Source organism: Heterocephalus glaber, unplaced genomic scaffold (assembly GCF_053883595.1).
Source record: "Heterocephalus glaber isolate CG9 unplaced genomic scaffold, H.glaber_assembly_v1.0 deba00001569, whole genome shotgun sequence".
NCBI classification, from domain to species: Eukaryota; Metazoa; Chordata; class Mammalia; order Rodentia; family Bathyergidae; genus Heterocephalus; species Heterocephalus glaber.
The window spans coordinates 10,509,185-10,528,594 of record NW_028258354.1 but is presented as its reverse complement, the minus strand read 5'-3'; positions in this window follow the sequence as shown (position 1 = coordinate 10,528,594).

The window sequence follows — 19,410 nt, the reverse complement described above, 5'->3', positions numbered from 1 at the left end:
CTTCCAAAAATCTGACTAAGGGAAATATTTATGATAAGTTCCAGAAAGGTAGACTGACTATCTTCTCCTCTGGATGTCTTTAATTTATCTCTGCTTCAAGCATGCTCATCAAAGATGAATATAGCAAATCCCCTACTTTCTTTTCTTCTAACCTCAAGTTCCCACTTAAATATTTTTCAGTGTGTTACCCTTTGGAATCATGATATCAGCTTACATTGAAGGACCTTGTATAGAATGATATGAAACCAACATTGCATTCAAATAAAGATAACTCCTGATGGTTTGTTTCCTTAAAGACTATCCTCTTTAGATCCAGGAATTTAGCTCAGAGTGCCACGCCTGCCTGACAAGTGCAAGGTCCTGAGTTCAATCCTGGATACAAAAAAATTAAAATTAAAAAAATTGTAAAAAAGACTATTCTCTTTAGTCTCAATATTGGAAATAGTTTCATTTTTCCCCATTTTGTTTTTGCTTTATTTTTTTATTGAGGTGCAGCTCACATAACACAAAATTTACCATTTAAAAATGTACAGTGAATGACAATGCATTCACATGTTGTGCAACCATCTCCACTTCATAGTCCCCAAACATTATCATTACTCCCAAAGGAGACCTTAGACCCATTAAGCAGTCATTCACCATTTCTCTCTCTCCTTAATCCCTAGCAACCACTAATATAATCCTTGTCTTTATGGATTCAACTATTCTAGATATTTCATGTAAATCAAGTCAAACATTATGTGACCTTTTGTGTCTGACTTTTTTTACTTAGCATGTTTTTTTTTTAAGATTTATCCATGCAGTAACACATATCAGTACCATTTATTTTTATGACTGTATACTATTTCATTGCATGGATATGCCACATTTTATTTATCCATCCATCCAGTGATGGATATTTTGGTTGTTTCCATTTTTTGGTTACTGTGAATAATGCTATTATGAACACTGATGTACACGTATCTGTTTGAATAACTATTTTCAATTCTTTTAAAATGAAGAATTTCAGTACTTCACAGTGGAGTAATAGATCATATGGTGATCCTAATTTGAACTTTTTGAGAACTCTTATGGATATGTTTTCAAAAAGAAAAATAAGAAGGAAGCCATCAGCCTAAAGTTGTTCCCATATTCAGAACTCTTATGTAAGCAAACTCAACTTGGAGGTATTTCTTATAACTGACTGCTAAGATCTGAGTATGGTTTGCTCCTACCAAAACTGATATTGAAGTCTCATTCCTCAATGTGGCAATATTGGCAGGGATAGCTAATGGGAGGTGTTTTGAGGTCATGGAGGTGGAGCCCTTGTGAATATATTAATGCTTTCTCAAGAATGACTGAGCTTGCTCTAGAGAGACTGGTAAGTTACCTTGGGAGCAAGTTCCTCACCCCTCTTACTTCTGTTCTGCAAGATCTGCACTTATTTGCCCTTTCATTTTTCAACCATTCATGGAGTAGCAAGAGAAGTACACCTGAACAGATACGGCCACATGATCTTGGACTTTCAGACTCCAGAACTGTGAGCTAAATATCTCTTCTCTCCTGTTAGCTAAACACACTCTCTCTCTCTCTTTCTCTCTCTCTCTCTCTCTCTCTCTCTCTCTCTCTCTATTATTTTTTGTTTTTTCAGGGGTTATTTTCTTTTTTAGTACTGTGCATTGAACCAAAGGCCACCACAATGAGCCCCAGTCCTTTTTAAATTTTTATTTTAAAACCACCCTTTTAAAATTTTTAATTTTATTTTGAGCTCCTTGTGCCTCAACCTCTCAGAGTGCTGTAAATCTCTTTTCTTTATAAGTTATCCAGGTTCGGGTATTCTGTTGTAACAACAGAAAATGCTTTATGACACTGACTTTAAAAAAAAAGACCAGTCTCAGCTAATCATAAATAACCAACCATCCAACTGATTATATAACTAAGGATTTCCCATCAGATCATACTCAAATAAGGCAGATGCTTACCTACAGCAAATCAAGTAATCTTTACTTTGATTTCATATTCAGCCTGTAAAATCTCCCTGTTAATTCTGCTAAAGGAGAGATCATAGCCTCTTTTTGGTTTTGGTGCATCTCACTGCATGAATTTTTTTTTTTTGCTCATATAAATTATATTAAATTTATTGTGTCTAAAGTTTTTTTTTAACAGATAGACACTGCTGGTTTGCTTACTTTCCATGTTTCTTCCTTTGATGTTATAACTAAGAAGTTCAGGCTAGCCCAGCCCAGAGGTAGGAGCTTCTGAGCTGCCATCCCACTGCTCCGGGCCCAGAGGAAGGGGCTTCTGGGCCACCATCCCTACTGCCGCTCCTGGCCCCGGCCCACCTCTCCCAGCTCAGAGGAGGTGATCCTCACAGGCGCCAACAGCGCCCACCATGCTCCCCCAATGAGAAAACAAATAAATAAGTATCAAAAACCAGACTTCCAGATCACCTAGAGCAACCCCAAATGGAAATGAGATGGAACACTCTGATACTCAACAACCTGGACCCACTGAACTGGCAACAAAAGGGGATCTGGAAAAAATGAAATCAGAAATAATGTCTCAGATAACAGGAGAAATTGTGCTCCTAGTGCAAGACATGATTAATAAATCTAGAGAGGAGCTGAGGAACATAATGGAATCCCAACATAGGAAACAAATGAAATCCATAAAACACATGCAAATAGATTTCCAGGACATGAAAAACTCCATTTAAAGTCTACACAGCAGAATGAGCCAATGTGAGGACAGAATTTCAGATATAGAAGATAAGATTGCAATTAATGACCCGGAAAAGAAAAATTGTTTCAAAATCATAAGGGAACATGAGAAATCAATCCAGCAGCTCCTAGACAATGCAAAGAAGAATAACATAAGACTGATTAGAGTCAGTGAAGAAACAGGAGAGAGTGCAGATGACATAAAAAAAATTTCTACAGAAGTAATGGCAGAAAACTTCCCAAGGAGGGGAAAAGAACTTGACATACAGAGAAGTGAAGCATATAGGAATCCAAATAGCCTTGATCAAAAAAAGTCTACACATAGGCATATAATTGTTAAGATTCCAGAAACACAACAGAAGAACAAAGTTCTACAAGCAGTCAGAGAAAAGAAACAAATCACATAGAAAGGAAAGCCCATCAGAATCACAGCAGACTTCTCAACACAAACCATCAAGGCAAGAAGAGCTTGGAGTGACATATTCCAAGCCCTAAAACAAAACAGCCTCCAACCCAGATTGATGTACCCTGCAAAACTATCTTTCAAAAGGGATGGAGAAATAAGATACTTTCATGACAAAGAGCACCTTAGGAACTTCATGAATACCAAACCAGCACTCCAAAGAATTTTACACAATAGCCTAGGAACAGACATTGAGGATCACAACCCCAGGAAGCAAAGCAGAATGAACCCATCTGGCATGACAAGAAATTAAATGGAAAGGGGGAGAACCCAACAAAAAGAAAAAGTCATGGCAATGACAAGTCAATACGTTTCAGTTATAACCATCAACCTTAATGATCTCAATTCACCAATCAAAAGAAATAGACTGGCAGAATGGGTCAAGAAGCAAAATCCAACAATATGCTGCATACAAGAAAAACACTTAATTCAAAATGAAACTCAGAGACTGAAAGTTAAAAGGTGGAAAACAATACTCCATGTGACAGGAACTGAAAAAAAGGAGGAGTAGCTATCCTTTTTGCAGATCAAGTAGATTTCAAACCAACACTGATTAAGAGACATGAAGAAGGACACTAGACCCTTGTAAAGGGAACAATCCAAGAGGAAGAGATGACAATCATAAATATATATGCACCAGACACTAGTGCACCCAACTATATAAAACAAATACTAACTGACATGAAAAGTCATATATGAACTAATACAATTGTAGTGGGGGACCTCAACACCCCACTGTCACAAATAGATAGATCAACTAGACTAAAAATAAGTAATGAAATACTAGAACTCAGTCGAACTCTTGAAGAAATGAACTTAACAGATGTTTACAGAGTCTTCCACCCCACAAAATCAGAATACACATTCTTCTCAGCTTCATATGGGTCATTCTCCAAAATAGACCACATACTCACACATAGAACATGTTTAAGTAAGTGCAAAGGAATTGAAGTTATCCCCTGTATATTATCAGACCATAGTGCGATGAAATTGGAGATCCATAGCAAAAGAAACTTGAAAAATTTCATAAACATGTGGAAATTGAACAACACACTTCTGAATAACCAATGGGTCACAGAGGAAATTAAAGAAGAATTCAGACAGTTCCTTCAATTAAATGACAATGACAATACAACATATCAGAATCTATGGGACACAATGAAAGCAGTCTTACGAGAGAAATTCATAGCAGTAAATACACATATTAGGAAAACAGAATGAGCCCAATTAAACAACCTGATGCTGCACCTCAAGCTTCTAGAAAAAGAAGAACAGGACAAGCCCAAAGCTCATACAAGGGAGGAAATTATAAAGATCAGAGGAGAAATCAATGCAATGGAGACTAAGAGAACGATACAAAAAATCAATGAAGCCAAGAGTTGGTTCTTCAAAACAATCAACAAAATTGACAAATCCTTAGCCAATCTTATCAGAAAAAGGAAAGAAAAGGCCCAAATCCATCCAATTAGGAATGAAAAGGGTGAAATTACAACAGACCCAGCAGAAATCCAGAAGAACATCAATACCTACTTCCAGAACCTTTACACCAATAAGATGGAAAACACAGAAGAAATAGACAGATTCCTAGATACATATGAATTACCAAAGTTGAACGAAGAAGACCTAAAAATTCTAAACAACCTAATATCAACGAATGAAATTGAAAATGTAATTAAAAACTTATCAAATAAGAAAAGCCCAGGCCCTGATGGCTTCACTGCTGAATTCTACAAGACATTTACAGAGGAACTACTACCACTACTGTTTAAACTCTTCAATGAAATTGAAAGGGAAGCAATACTCCCAAATTCATTCCTGGAAGCAAGCATCACCTTCATCCTCAAAGCAGAGAAAGACCCAACCGAAAAGGAGAAGTATAGGCCAAGCTAACTAATGAACATAGATGCAAAAATCCTTAATAAGATACTGGCAAATAAAAGTGCAGAAGATCATCAAGAAGATCATACACTCTGATCAACTGGGATTCATCCCAGGGATACAGGGATGGTTCAACATATGCAAATCAATCAACGTAATACACTATATCAATAGAGCCAAGGACAAAACCCATATGATTATCTCCATAGATGCAGAAAAAGCATTTGACAAAATCCAACATGCATTTATGATAAAAACCCTACAAAAAATCAGAATAGATGGTTTCTACCTCAAACTGATAAAGCCATGTATGAAAAACCAACAGCCAATATCATACTAAATGGTCAAAAACTGAAATCCTTCACACTCAAATCAGGAACAAGACAAGGGTATCCACTATCACCACTCTTGTTCAATATAGTTCTGAAAACATTAACCACAGCAATTAGACAAGCGAAAGGAATACAGATAGGTAATGAAGAAGTCAAATTGTCATTATTTGCAGATGACATACTCTATATAGAAGACCCCAAGAACTCCACCAAAAGTCTGCTAGACCCAATAACCAAATTCAGTCAAGTAGATGGTTACAGGGTCAACACACAAAAATCAATAGCTTTCCTCTACACCAATGACAGACTCACTGAGAGAGAAATAGGGCAAATAATTCCTTTCACAATAGCATCCAAAAAGCTTAAATACCTAGGAATCATCCTAATAAAAGAAATCAAGGACCTCTTCTCTGAAAACTATAGCACTCTGAAAAGAGAGATTGAAGATGCTATCAGAAAATGGACAGACATCCCCTGCTCCTGGGTAGGAAGGATTAATATAGTGAATATGGCCATACTTCCAAAACTGCTATATAGATTGAATGCGATTCCAATTGAGATCCCAGCAGCATACTTCATGGACCTTGAGAAAACAATCCAAAAATTCATTTGGAACAAGAAGGGACCCAGAATAGCCAAAGCAATTCTAGGTAACAGAGACATGGCAGGGGGTATCCCAATCCCCAACCTGCAACTATACTACAAAGCTACTGTGATGAAACACCATGATGTTGGTAAAGAAACAGACTTGAGGACCAGTGGAACAGATTAGAAGATGCAGAAACAACACCAGACACGCTCAGCCATCTCATCTTTGATAAAAGAGCCAAACACCCTCACTGGAGGAAAGATAGCCTCTTTAATAAATGGTGCTGGAAAAATTGGGATTCAACTTGCCAAAGATTAAAACTAGACCTATATCTCTTGCCATGCGCTAAACTAAAATAGAAATGGATTAAAGATCTAAATATTAAAATAGAAACTCTGAACCAGCTGGAACAGAGGTTAGGTAGAACTCTTGAAGACATCGGTGTAGGAAAAGGTTTTATGAACAAAACCTCAGTTGCCTGTGAACTAGCACAAACGATCAACAAGTGGGATCTCTTCTTATTAAAAAGCTTCTGCATAGCAAGAGAAACCACCAGCAGTGTGAAGAGACAACCCACATGTGGGAAAAATCTTCACCTGCTTTTCCTCAGACAAAGGTCTACTATCTTGAATCTATAAAGAACTTAAAAAGATCAGACCTCCCAAATTTGAAGACCGAATCTGAAAATGGGCATCTGAAATGAACAGACATTTCTCAGATGAGGAAGTAGAAATAGCAAATAAATGCATGAAAAAATGTTCAACATCACTGGTCATTTGAGAGATGCAAATGAAAACAATGCTGAGATTCCACCTCACTCCAGAAAGAATGCCTGCTATCATGAAATCAACCAATAACAAATGCTGGCGGGGCTGTGGGGAAAGAGGAACCCTGCCCCACTGCTGGTGGGTGTGTAGACTGGTGTAACCACTGTGGAAATCAGTATGGAGATACCTCAAAGAACTAGGACTGGAAGTCCCATTTGACCCCGCTATTCCACTGCTGGGGATCTTCCCCAAAGAATTAAAAGAATCATACCACAGTGATATATGTGCTCCCGTGTTCATAGAAGCACAGTTTGTGATAGCTAAAACTTGGAAACAGCCCAAATGCCCATCAACTGGAGACTGGATAAAGAAAATGTGGGGGTTTTTTATAAAATGGAGTACTACTCAGCCATAAAAAATGAGAAATTAGAGACATTTATAGCTAAGTGGATGCACATTGAGGCAATACTCTTAAGTGAAATAAATAGGACACACATGTATAAATACCAAATAGTTTCTCTGGTGTGAGAAACTGAAAGTGTAAATAAGGACTAAAATGTATAATAGGTAATGTGAAACAGGAAGAAAAGGGGCAAAGAGGAAAGAAGTGGGAGGACTAGGGGAAAGGATAGAAGGAAATGGGGTTAATATGAGAAAATGGAAAAATAGGAACAAAATCTTTGTAACTAGGGAGGACTGGAGGGGTTGAAGGGAGGGCTGGGCAAGGGTGAAAAATAAGAACCAAGAGAGATTATGTAAAGGTGCAAATTTCCAATGATGAATGTCATTATATTGTACACCTAAAATGTACCAATGATTAGAATGAATAATCGATAATGCAAAATAGGAAGAAAAGGTCCAAAGGGGTAGGGGTAGTGGGAGGGTCAGGGGAAAGGAAAGAAGGGAAAGGAAAAATGCTGAGAAATGGAAATAAAGTCTTTGTAAATAGGGAAGGGTGGAGGGGGTGAAGGGAGGGCTAGGAATGGGGAAAAATAAGAACCAAGATGCATCATGTAAAGGTACAATTCCCAATGAGAAATGTAATTGTGTTGTATACTTAAAATGTACCAATAAAAGAATTTAACAAAAAGAAAAATAAAGAAGTTCAGGCTAAAATGTGTAACTCAGACATAGCAAGTGTACAGGGCTGCACAGCATATATTTTATAAATTAATCACATTACTAGATTCATCTAATTTCTAACTTTATTTTCATATGCCTTATTAAAAATAATTTATTTTTATTTTGTCTTCTTCAAATGACAGGAATCTGTGTTTTTTTTCTTTTTGAGACAGGGTCTTACTATGTAGGCCAGGATAGACTTGAACTCACTGTGTAGCACAGTCTAGTCTCAAGTTCACAGAGATACTCCTGCCTCAGCCTTCCAAGTGCTGAGATAAGAGGCATGTACTACCACACCTGGTTTGACATACATCTTTCTAAATGTCTTAAGTCATTTGAGGAATACAATATAATTCCTCTGACAACCCAATGGATAGGTTTTATTAGTTTTCAACTTTAATATTTGGAGAACCTGGAGCTAGAAAAGGAACTTGACTGAAATCTGACAATCAAATAGGAAACTGAAGTCCAGAACCTCCAAGTGTAAATTCCATTTCCTCTCCACTACATCACACTGACTTTTGGGTCTCTTTCTTAAATAATACAGTAATGTGTGTAAAATAATCTCAGGTCCCTCTTCTCTCACCCACCCTAAGGAGGAAGGAGTCTGTAACAGGGAAAGAAGAGGACAAAAGCATTTGCATTCAACCTGTCTCTTAACCTTGTTGCCACACACAACAAGTACAAAGAAAAGTCAAAAACATAAAGGTAACTTTATCGCATAACTTTCTAGCAGATCAAAGAAATAATACAATTTTATATTGATAGTATCACTTAACTTCTCTTAAAGTGCCTAAAGTATATGTTCATTAGTTTTTATCTATAAGTTCCTGCCCAATATTATTTTTCTTTTTAATTGCTTAATTTCAATATTAACATTTCTTCTAAGGAAGAAGTCAGCATAAATAGACTGAAAATACAACATGGTATTGAGAAATGTTTGACAAAATTATTATCATATGTAACTGCAAAAATTAGTCAAGAAAATTTTGTAGTAAGAGCATCTGTGTTATTTTTCCATATATAAGTCAAACAAGTGAGGAGCAATTATAGAATCCAAGTAAACAACATACACATGTCAGGATTGATAATTATATTCTACTCTAACTATGCAAGCAAGTGAATTGCCTAAATCATGCTAAAAGTCATGGAAAATATTTCACATTAATAAATGATGGATAAAGGTCTCCAAGTTAGGAGGCTTGAGTTATATCCAAGTTCTGCAATTAATCAGTGTAGTAATATTTTATGTTTGCATATTGCCTCAGAGTACACACAACCTTTCAGTTCTTTCATTTGATCTTTGTGTATATCTTAACAGGAATGTCTTCTTATCCTAGTTCTGAGAAAATTAAACTCAAGAAGCTTCTGTCATTTGTCTTTTATTAATAAGTCCTACTAATAAGTTCTGAATTCCAAAACCACTTCTCAGTTATTTGACCATAAATTCACTGTTCTTTCTAACCCACCTATCTCAGGTATGTAGCTTGTACTGAACAGAATGAGCCAGTTAACATTTTGTCTTTTAGTGCATCTCTAAAATGTGCAAGTAGAGCTGCTTGACCATTAAAATTCCTTCCAAATCCAAAACTTTGTGAAAGCTGTTTCTTACATTATTGTACTTATTATTATACTAATTTATATATGTGCCTTATTTCTACCTATAAATTATGTGTTCTTTGAGGCATGTGTCTGTCTTTCACAATTTTTCATCCTTTCAATCTCCCACCTTATTGCCTTATGAAGAATAGTCAATATAAGTGTGTTGAAAGAATTATAAAAAGGTATTACATGTCACAAAATTATAACATTAGGAAGACTTTTGGGTGCATACAAAGAAGAAATAATTTAGGGATGGTCCTCCTATAGAATATCTAGAAATAAGTTGGGTTTTTAAAGAAATTATAGTTGGTACAGGGGATTTAATTCAGGGCCATCACACTAAGTGACATCCCCAGTCCTTTATATATATATATATTTTAATTTTTATTGAGTTTTTGGTACATTTAGGTATACCTTATGATCACGTTCATCATTGAGAACTTGTACCTGTACATGATATATATATATATATATATATATTTTTTTTTTTTTTTTTTCTTTTTGTACTGGGGATCAAACTCAGGACCTTGCACTTTCAAGGCAGGCATGGTGCCACTGAGCTAAATCCCTGGCCCCTGTTCATGATATATCTTGATTCTTATTTTTTCCCATTCCCCTGCCCTCCCTTCAACCCCTCCACTTCCCCATATACATAAACTTTGTTTCCATTTTTTTCTTTCTTATTTTCTCTTTTTTTCTTTCCCTTCTTTCCTTTCCCCTGTTCCCCCTCCCTAGTTCCCCTTTCCCTTTAAACATTTTCTTTCTATTTCACATTTTCTATTATACATTTTGGTCCTCATTTACACCTTCAGTTTCTCACACCAGAGAAACAATTTGGTTTTTACACATGCATCCTATTTATTTCACTTATGAGTATGGCCTCAAGTATGCATCCATTTAGCTATAAATGTCTCAAGTTTATCTTTCTTTATGGCTGAGTAGTACTCCATTTTATTTTTTTAAAACCCACCACATCTTTATCCACTCACCAGTTGATGGGCTGTTTCCAAGATTTACCTATTACAAACTATGCTGCTGTATACTACTATTGTGGAAATCAGTGTGGAGATTTCTCAAAAATCTAGGATTAGAGATCTCAGTTGACCCAGCTATTTCTCTGATGGTTATGTTCCCCAAAGAATTAAAAGCATCATACCACAGTGGCATATGCGCACCCTTTTAATATTTTTTACTTTGAGATAGGACCTTGCTAAGTTGCTCAATCTGGACTCAAACTTGGGATTCTCCTGCCTCAGCCTCTCAGAGTGCTGAGATTATAGGTGTGCACAACCACACCAGACTACAAAAGGTATTTTAATACCAATACTTTCCTGTCCCACATTATGTGAATATAGTAGTGTAAACAAAGAGAATTGAACACCTCACCTAACAATTGTGCATTCTTTTCAATGAAATCTTTTCTTTAAATGTCATGTTATTAGTGGCAAGAGAACTTCATATGAAATAGCCACAAAGAGTCACCAGGTTTAGGATCTTATAATACTTTCAAATTTTAGCAGATGTATATTTGGATGTTTCTTATTTGTTCCTCCTAGAAGCTTAAGTCTGGATAGAGGAGATGGCAGGGAAGAGGGCAATTGTTAGCTTTTGCTGATGGGATAGGAAATTTCCTTTTTACACTCATGACTGAGACCTTTTTGATAAGGTGACATTTAAGCAGGCATCTAACAAGAAAGAGGAAGAAAGCCAGCTGGATAGCTAAGAAGGAAAGGGGATGGGGAGGACAAAACCAGAATGGGAATGTCCAAAAGGGGATGATGCATAGAAAGAGAGGAGTGTGAGTGACACAGGGAGGACAGGGGGACACGGACACAGGAGATGACCTCAGCTAAGTGGCAGAGAAGGAGTACAGACTGTGTGGGGCCTTTTAGGTTATGGTTTATGATGAGGACTTTGAATTTCACCTTGAGTAAGAAAGGAAAACATCATAGGGTTTGGAGGAATTGAGCAATATAATCTCATTTATGTTTTAAAACCTGTTGTGTTGAGAATAGGCTTTGAGAAGAGAAAAAAGAGAAACACACAAGGAGAATATTGCAATAATCCAGGTGAAAAAAGTTATGATTTAGAACAGGGTGATGGTGGGAGGAAGTCAGAAGTATTAGGATTTGAAATACATTTTATTTTTTAAATTTATTTTCATTTTTAAAATTTATTTTTAACTGATACATTAAAACAAAAATTGTTCATCATAATGGAATGCTGTGAAATCCTTTGATAATGTGTGCGTTGTGTATAAATCAGTATAAACATACCCGACTCCTCGAAGATGTATCATTTATTTACAGGGAAAAATTCCAAAATCTTTCTGTCTAGCTTTTTGAAATGTACCGTACAACCAGGCATGGTGGCGGATGCTTGTAATCTCAACACTTTGGGAGGCTGTGGCAGGAGGAGCACAAATTTGAATCCTGCTTATGCAATTTAGTGAGATGCTATCTCAAAAAGGTGGGGGAGGACCAGGTGAAGGCCCTCAGTTTAAAGGCCCTGGGTTCAATCCCCAGTTAAAGAAAGAAATAAGAAAAAGAAAGAGAGAGAGAGAGAGAGACTACATTATTATCTGTAATCACCCTGCTGTGCAATTGTACACCAGAACTTCTTGTTTGTATCTTACTGCAACCTAGTAACCTTAGCGCCCACTGATTCACCTTTCTCCACCTCATGGTTTTTTTTTTTTTTGGTACCAGGGATCGAACTCAGGTCCTTGCACTTGTGAAGCAGGCGGCGGAACAACTGAGCTAAATCCCTGGCCTTCCAACTCCATTTTTAAAGATAGAGCTAGGCAAGATTATCTATAGTCACCTTTCTATGTAATAGCACACAGAACTTCTTGCTCCTATCTTACTGCAGCCTCATATCCATTGATCTACCTCTTCCCAGTCCCATTTTAAAGATAGAGGTAGGCAGGATTTTTTTTACAAATGAGATCACAGATATGAAGGAAAAGTGTCAAGAATGACTGCAAAGTTTTAGGCTGAGCACTCAGAAGAAAGTTTACTGAGATGTAGTAGCCTGGGGGCATAGTAAGTCTTCTGAAGAGTCAAGAGATGTGTTTGGACTTATGGAGTTTGCAGCTTCCAAGGAGAGGAATCTGGTAAGCAGATGTTTAAATGAGTATGGAATTCAAGGGGGAAGTTCTGGGCTAAAGTTATAAATAAGAGTGTCACAGCACACAGAATTAAAAGCCATGGAAAAGAGAAAAAAAAATCTGAGAACTAATCCTTGATGTACTTCAACATTTAGGGTTAGAGAAGATCAGAGGGAACCTGGAAAGGAGACTGAAAACTAGCTGGCAGTGAGATACAGGGAAACCAAGAAAGTGATGCCTTAGAAGCTGCAAAGCCAAATTTCATTGTTGTAAATGTATATGTACAAACTCGCCATGATAAAAGTAATCATTATGTACTGCAAACATGTATTAAAATAAAAAAGCCAAATTTTAGAAGACACTCCTCAATCATGTAGTTTCTTTGTAGGTAAAAGACTCTTTTATGAAGCCAAACAGGTGATGATTCCTAAGAAGGTAAAGATATCAAATATATGCCTGTAAATTAAGAAGTAGTGATTAAAAATATTCATAGTTGCATTACAGTAGTGGGATAATGAATAACATACTATTTGTTGAGCCGGTCCCAGTACCCCGAAGGAAGCTTCCCCACTGCCATCCCAAGCTCCTAGGGCAGAGAAGGTGAGAAGCGTGGGTGCCAGAAGCACCCCCCACACCCCCAGGGAAATGAGAAGACACATAAACAAGCTTCAAAAAAAAGACTTCTGGATCACCTACAGGAACCCCAAAGGGAAACGAGATGGAACACTCTTATACTCAACCACCTGGACTCTCTGAACTAGCAACAAAAGAGGATCTGGGAAAAATGAAATCAGAAATAATTACTCAGATGAAAGCAAAGATTTTGCTCATGGTGCAAGACATGATTAATAAATCTAGAGAGGACACAGATAAAAAAAATAGAGGATCTGAGGAATATGATGGCATCCCAACATAGGAAACAAATAGAATCCATAAAACAGATACAAACAGATTTCCAAGAGATTAAAAACTCCGAAAGTCTGCCCAGCAGAATGAACCAATGTGAGGATAGAATTTCACATATAGAAGATAAGATTGCAATTAGTGACCAGGAAAAGAAAAATTGCTTTAAAATTATAAGGGAACATGAGAAATCAATCCAGCAGCTGCTAGACAATGCAAAGAAGAATAACATAAGACTGACTGGAGTCAATGAAGAAAGAGGAGAGAGTGCAGATGACATAAAAAACTGTTCACAGAAGTGATGGCAGAAAACTTCCCAAGGAGGGGAAAAGAATTTGACATACAGATAAGTGAGGCATACAGGACTCCAGCTAGCCTTAATCAAAAAAAAATCTACACATAGACATAGAATAGTTAGGATTCCAGGAATCCAACAGAAGAACAAAATTCTACAAGCAGTGAGAGAAAAGAAACAAATCACATACAAAGGAAAGCCCATCAGAATCACAGCAGACTTCTCAATGCAAAGCCTCAAGGCAAGAAGAGCTTGGAGTGATGTAGTTCAAGCCCTAAAGGAAAACAGCCTCCAACCCAGATTGATGTACCCTGCAAAACTACCTTTCAAAATTGATGGAGAAATAAGATACTTTCATGATAAAGAGCACCTCAGGAATTTCATGAATACGAAAGTGGCACTCCAAAAAATTTTAGACTATGCCCTAGGAAAAGACAATGAGAATCACAACCCCAGGAAACCCAGCAGAATGAATCCATTGGGCGTGACAAATTAAACGCAAAGAGGGAGAATCCAACAAAAAGAAAAAGTCATGACAAGGCTTTTAAAGCTTTTAACTTTATCTCCCTAATGAGTGTATAATTCAATCTTATTATTGTACTGATTAGTATTTTTCTGATTCTAGAGTTGCACACCATGCCTTGTGCTATACTGGCTATTTATCATCTTCTTATTTCTACATTTTAATTGGGTTGTCTATTAATGAGCTCTAAGTATTCTTTATATATTCTGGTCATAGGTTATATGCATTATAAATATGGTCTGTTTAAGGAGTACTTTTCATTTTAATGATGTCATTTAAAGTTCTAAATTTTGATGGAATCTCATTTATCAAGTTTTTTCTTTTATGCATCATGTTTTTTGTATCCTAGGTAGTTCTTGCCTACCCTGAATTCAAAAATATTTTCCATTATAATCTCTTCTTAAAGTTTTATACTTTTAGACTTTCTTATTTAGGTTCATAGATACCTTCAAGCTATTTTCATGTATGAACAAAAGGGTTGAGGTTAATTTTTTATATACAGATACCAGGTGTTCTAGTGCCATTTGCTGAAGACACTATCTCTTCCTCAGCTCTTGAATTGAGTTTATATTCTATAAAATGCTAATGTTAAATAATCTTTCAAAACTCAGTGGACCATATATGTGTGGTTCTATTTCTAGATTCTCTGTTTTATTCCAATGATCTATATGTCTTTCCTTACACCAACACTGCCTTGATTACTGTAGTTTTAGAAGAAGTCTTAAAATTGGGTGATAAACATCTTCCAACACTGTTTTTGTTTTTGTTCTTGTTTTTGTGTTTGGCTTTTCTGGGTCCTTTGTACTCCTACATAACTTTTAAATTTCAATATCCAATTCTTCATTTATAGCAAGTATACACAGACCTGAATTTTTATATATACCTTGTGTTTTCTAATCCTGCTAAATTCAATTACAAGTTCTAAGGGGTCCTCGAGATTTCTTAGTATTTTCTCTGTAGATGATCATTTCATCTACATATAAAGATTTTGCTTCTGCTATGCCAATCCTATCCTAGTTGTGTCATTTTATTGCCAGACTATTTTGGTGGGGACTAGGTTTCAAAGTTTAATGGACAGATGAAGAGTAAGCATATCTGCCCTTGTTCCCTACCTTAAGGAGAAAGCATTGTATCTTCTCCATTCATATAAGGCGTTCTCGCTGGAAGTATGGAGTATATGTCTTCAATCTGTTGAGAAGTTTCTGTTCTACTTCTAGTCTCCTGATAGCTTTTACCATGAACAGCTGTAGAATTTAGTCCAATACTTTTTCTCCAACTAGTGACAAGATCATATGGCTTTTTTCCTTTCCTCTGTTAAAATGATGACTTTTGGGGGTGGATCTTCCAATGCTGAACCAACAGTGCCATACCTATAACAAAACCACTTTCTACATCCTGCCAGATCTGACTTCCAATAGTTTGTTTTGTTCAACAAATTTCTGTCTATGTTCATACTTTTTTATTATCTTTATCCAGTTTTAGGATTAGCACAATGTTGAGTTCCTAAAATGAGGAGAGAAGTGTTCCTTCTTTTTTCTGCTTTAATTGTTTGATATAATTTATCAGTTAAAATGTTTATGAGCCTGCTGTCATCATATAGGTAGGTTTTCAAGCTAGGAATATACTTTCTTTAATAGGTGCTATTCAAATTTTATATTTCCTCCAGAGTTAGTTTCATTAATTTGTCTTCCAAGGTACTTCTTAGAAGCTGTCAAATTTATTTCAAAACAGATTTTTGTAAAATGTTTTCTATATCCTTTTAAATTCTGTAAAATCTGTGGTAATGTCTCCTAGATCTTGATATTGTAATTTAAAAAATGTATAACTGATATTGTGTAACAGGAAGAAAAGGTCTAAAAGGGCAGGGGAATTGGGAGGGGTAGGGGAAGGGAAAAAAAGGAAACGAAAAAATATGAGAAGAGGAAAAAAACGGAAACAAGGTCTTTGCAAATAGGGATGGGTGGAGGGGGTGAAGGGAGGGCAAGGGAAGGGGATAAAAATAAGAACCAGGAGACTCATGTAATGGTACAAGACCCCAGTGATGAATGTAACTGTATTGTATACCTAAAATGTACCAATAAAGTTAACGGGGAAAAAAATATATATACTATTTGTTTTATTTTTCTCAAACATTTAGTAATCATGCTTTCAATAAAAGTAAACTTCATGAAAAGAGCTTGAATTAATGTCCCAATCATTTTTTTCTATTGCTTGTAACTTAGGTTCTCTTCTTAATTTTAAAATTTTATTTGAGGTTTTTTGCACAAAAGTTCAAATGAAGCACTTTTCTAAAAAGGAAAGATGAAATAACTTATTGCTACTATGTGTATCTTTTAAATTTCATATGAAAAGATCAACTGTTTTTAAGCAACATGTATTATTCTTATTAAAGCCTTTAGTACCTGCAAGTTTTAGGTAGAGGTCTGAGTTATAAAACTTATATTCAGTAAGTAGAAAATTCTTTGTAGTTTAGCTCAAGTGGATGTTGAAATTACCTGAACTAAACTTTGTTGGTTTCAATTAAGTGTTTCAGGACTTTTTTTTTTTTTTTTTTTTTTTGGTACTGGGGATCGAACTACTTTCAGGACTTTATAAAAACAGACTTTTATAAGGACTATGCCTCTGCTCCTATCTGAAATGCTATGTAAATATCTTAACCATTATAAAAGCCACCAGACATGTACCTTGTACCTTTATGAAGAGAAATGTATAAATAAGATTTCAGTTATTTTTTCGTGGGCCATTATGGCAGGTATTTAAAAATTCAGAGGCATCTTAGGAAATATATAGGTAAATCATATTTTTTTAGATTATAGAAATAAAATCTATCAGGTTATACTATTTGTGCAAGGTAACTCAACTAGTTAGTGAGAAAAATAGGGTTAGAACCCAGGTATTCCTGCTTCCAAACCAGTTTGCAATATTATAGAGCTGCATATTAAAGGAAATAAGTAGTAGAATAAGTGACATTAGTCTGACTGTAAATCAACTTATGGTCTCTGACCATTTTTGTTTATTTTATATAAATACTCCTTTGTCTCTTTCATGATCTCACTGAATTTTAAAATAACCCTATAGCAGTCCAGAGCCCCAAGGAGCAGAACCACTTGGGCTACAATAGCACTGCCCCCAAGCCCCAAGGAGCAGAGCCTCTTGGACCACCATAGCACCGTCCCTCATGGCTGGGCCATGCCAGTACCTAGATCCACACTGCAGAGGTACAGGAGGTCATAAAGGCCATTGTTCTGAGCTCCAGAAGATAGAGCAGAAGTGAACAAGAGAAAGAGGGACTTTCTGAGACTACATGATGAAAATTGAAGCCCACTGGAAAAGTGAAGAAAACCTCTGCAGTAAAGGCACACCAGTCCACAGTAGTTGCTAAGTTGGAGGCATCATCACCTCCCATCGGAACCTGGACTATCTTCAGGGGAAGGGCAGCTGGAACCTGCAGTAGAACCTTGCAGGGTTCAACCCACCAGGAGGTCAAGGAACTCAACTTGAGCCTTGCATCCAGAAATCAGCTTGAATCTCAGGGGACTGCTGCTGGCTTGCTGAGACTGATTGACTTAGATCTGCACACTGCTGCCCACTTTATTGTGACAGCAGAGACATACCCTGAAAGAGGCCCTTTATCTTTATTTTTTATTTCCAAAGTTACTTTTTTCTCTTTTCAAATTTATTTTATTTTATTTTTTCTTCTTCCTTTTCTCTTTTTTCTTTCCCTCTTACTCTCCCCCCCCGACCTTGTTCTTCATCTCTCCCTTTTAGTTCATGTTACTGTCCCAATTCAGACTTCTTTTCTTTTTCTTTTTCTTTTCTTCTCTCTTTTTCCTTCTCTTGATTGTCATTAGTTTTAAAAGAAAGAGAACACCATTTCTAGCTTCCCTATTGCTGTTAGGTTGTTCTGTTCTTGTCTTTGTTCTTTCATTCCGTCTTTTCCTTTTGTCTTCAACAGTTTCCTAGAGTTTGCATGATCTTCCAGTATCCTCTGACCTCACTTCTAACCTTTCCCTATCCATCTATCTATCTATCCCTCCCTCCCCAACTCTTTCTAAGCCCCATCCTTAAAGGTAAAGTTGCTATATTGAAGAGTTTATTCACTATAAACCTATTTTGAGCTGGTCCTTGATTTTGATTTAATTCACACAGTTAAAGGTGACAGATTAATAACTAACACAAATTGTCATTTTGTAAGCTGTGCTTGATGCTATTGCTGCTGATTGCATCACTTGGGCTAAGGTGTTGTGATTGATCTAATCAGTTGTCCTTCCTAGTATACTGAAAACAAGATTGCTGAAGAGTCATTAGAGGCTCAAAACCTAAAGACGAGCTATATCTGGAAGACACCTCTGAGAAGCAATCATTCTGTAAGGGTTCTAAATACAAGCAACAAAGATACTTACAATAAGTAATACTGATGTAACAACCCAGGGATTAAATCAAACAAGTACCAACAACAAAAATAGAAATGAGAAGACACCTAAGTAAGGTGCAAACCCAGACTGCCAGCTCACCAAAGGCAAATTCTGGGGAAAATGAGAAGGAAAGGTCTGATAATCAGCCACCTGGATACCCTGAACTGATAGCACAGGAAGTAACAAAACAGATGAATGAGGCTCCAGAAAAATTCAAAACAGAAATAATTTTCCAGATAACTACAGAGATGGTGAGCAAAATGAAAGACATAATTAGAGACTCTAAAACAGAAACATAAAAAAAAATAGATGAGGTCAGGACCATGATGGAAGCCATGAATGCCCGACATAGGAAAGTAATGGAAATCATGAGTGTCCAACAAAGGAAAGAAATGGAATCCATGAAAAAGATTCAAACAGATATTCAGGAGATTAAAAACTGTATTGAAAGCATTCACAGCAGAAAAAGCCAATGTGAAGACAGAATTTCAAATACAGAAGACAAGACTGCAGTCAATGACCACATAGAGATCTCTTAAAAATAGTAAGGGACCATGAGAAATCAATGCACCAGCTCCTAGATGACAGAAAGTACAAATGACATAAAAAATCTGTTCACAGAATTAATGACAGAAAACATCCCAGAGTGAAAGAATTTGACATACAGATAAGTGAGGCATATAAGACTCCAACTAGCCATAAGCAAAAAAAAA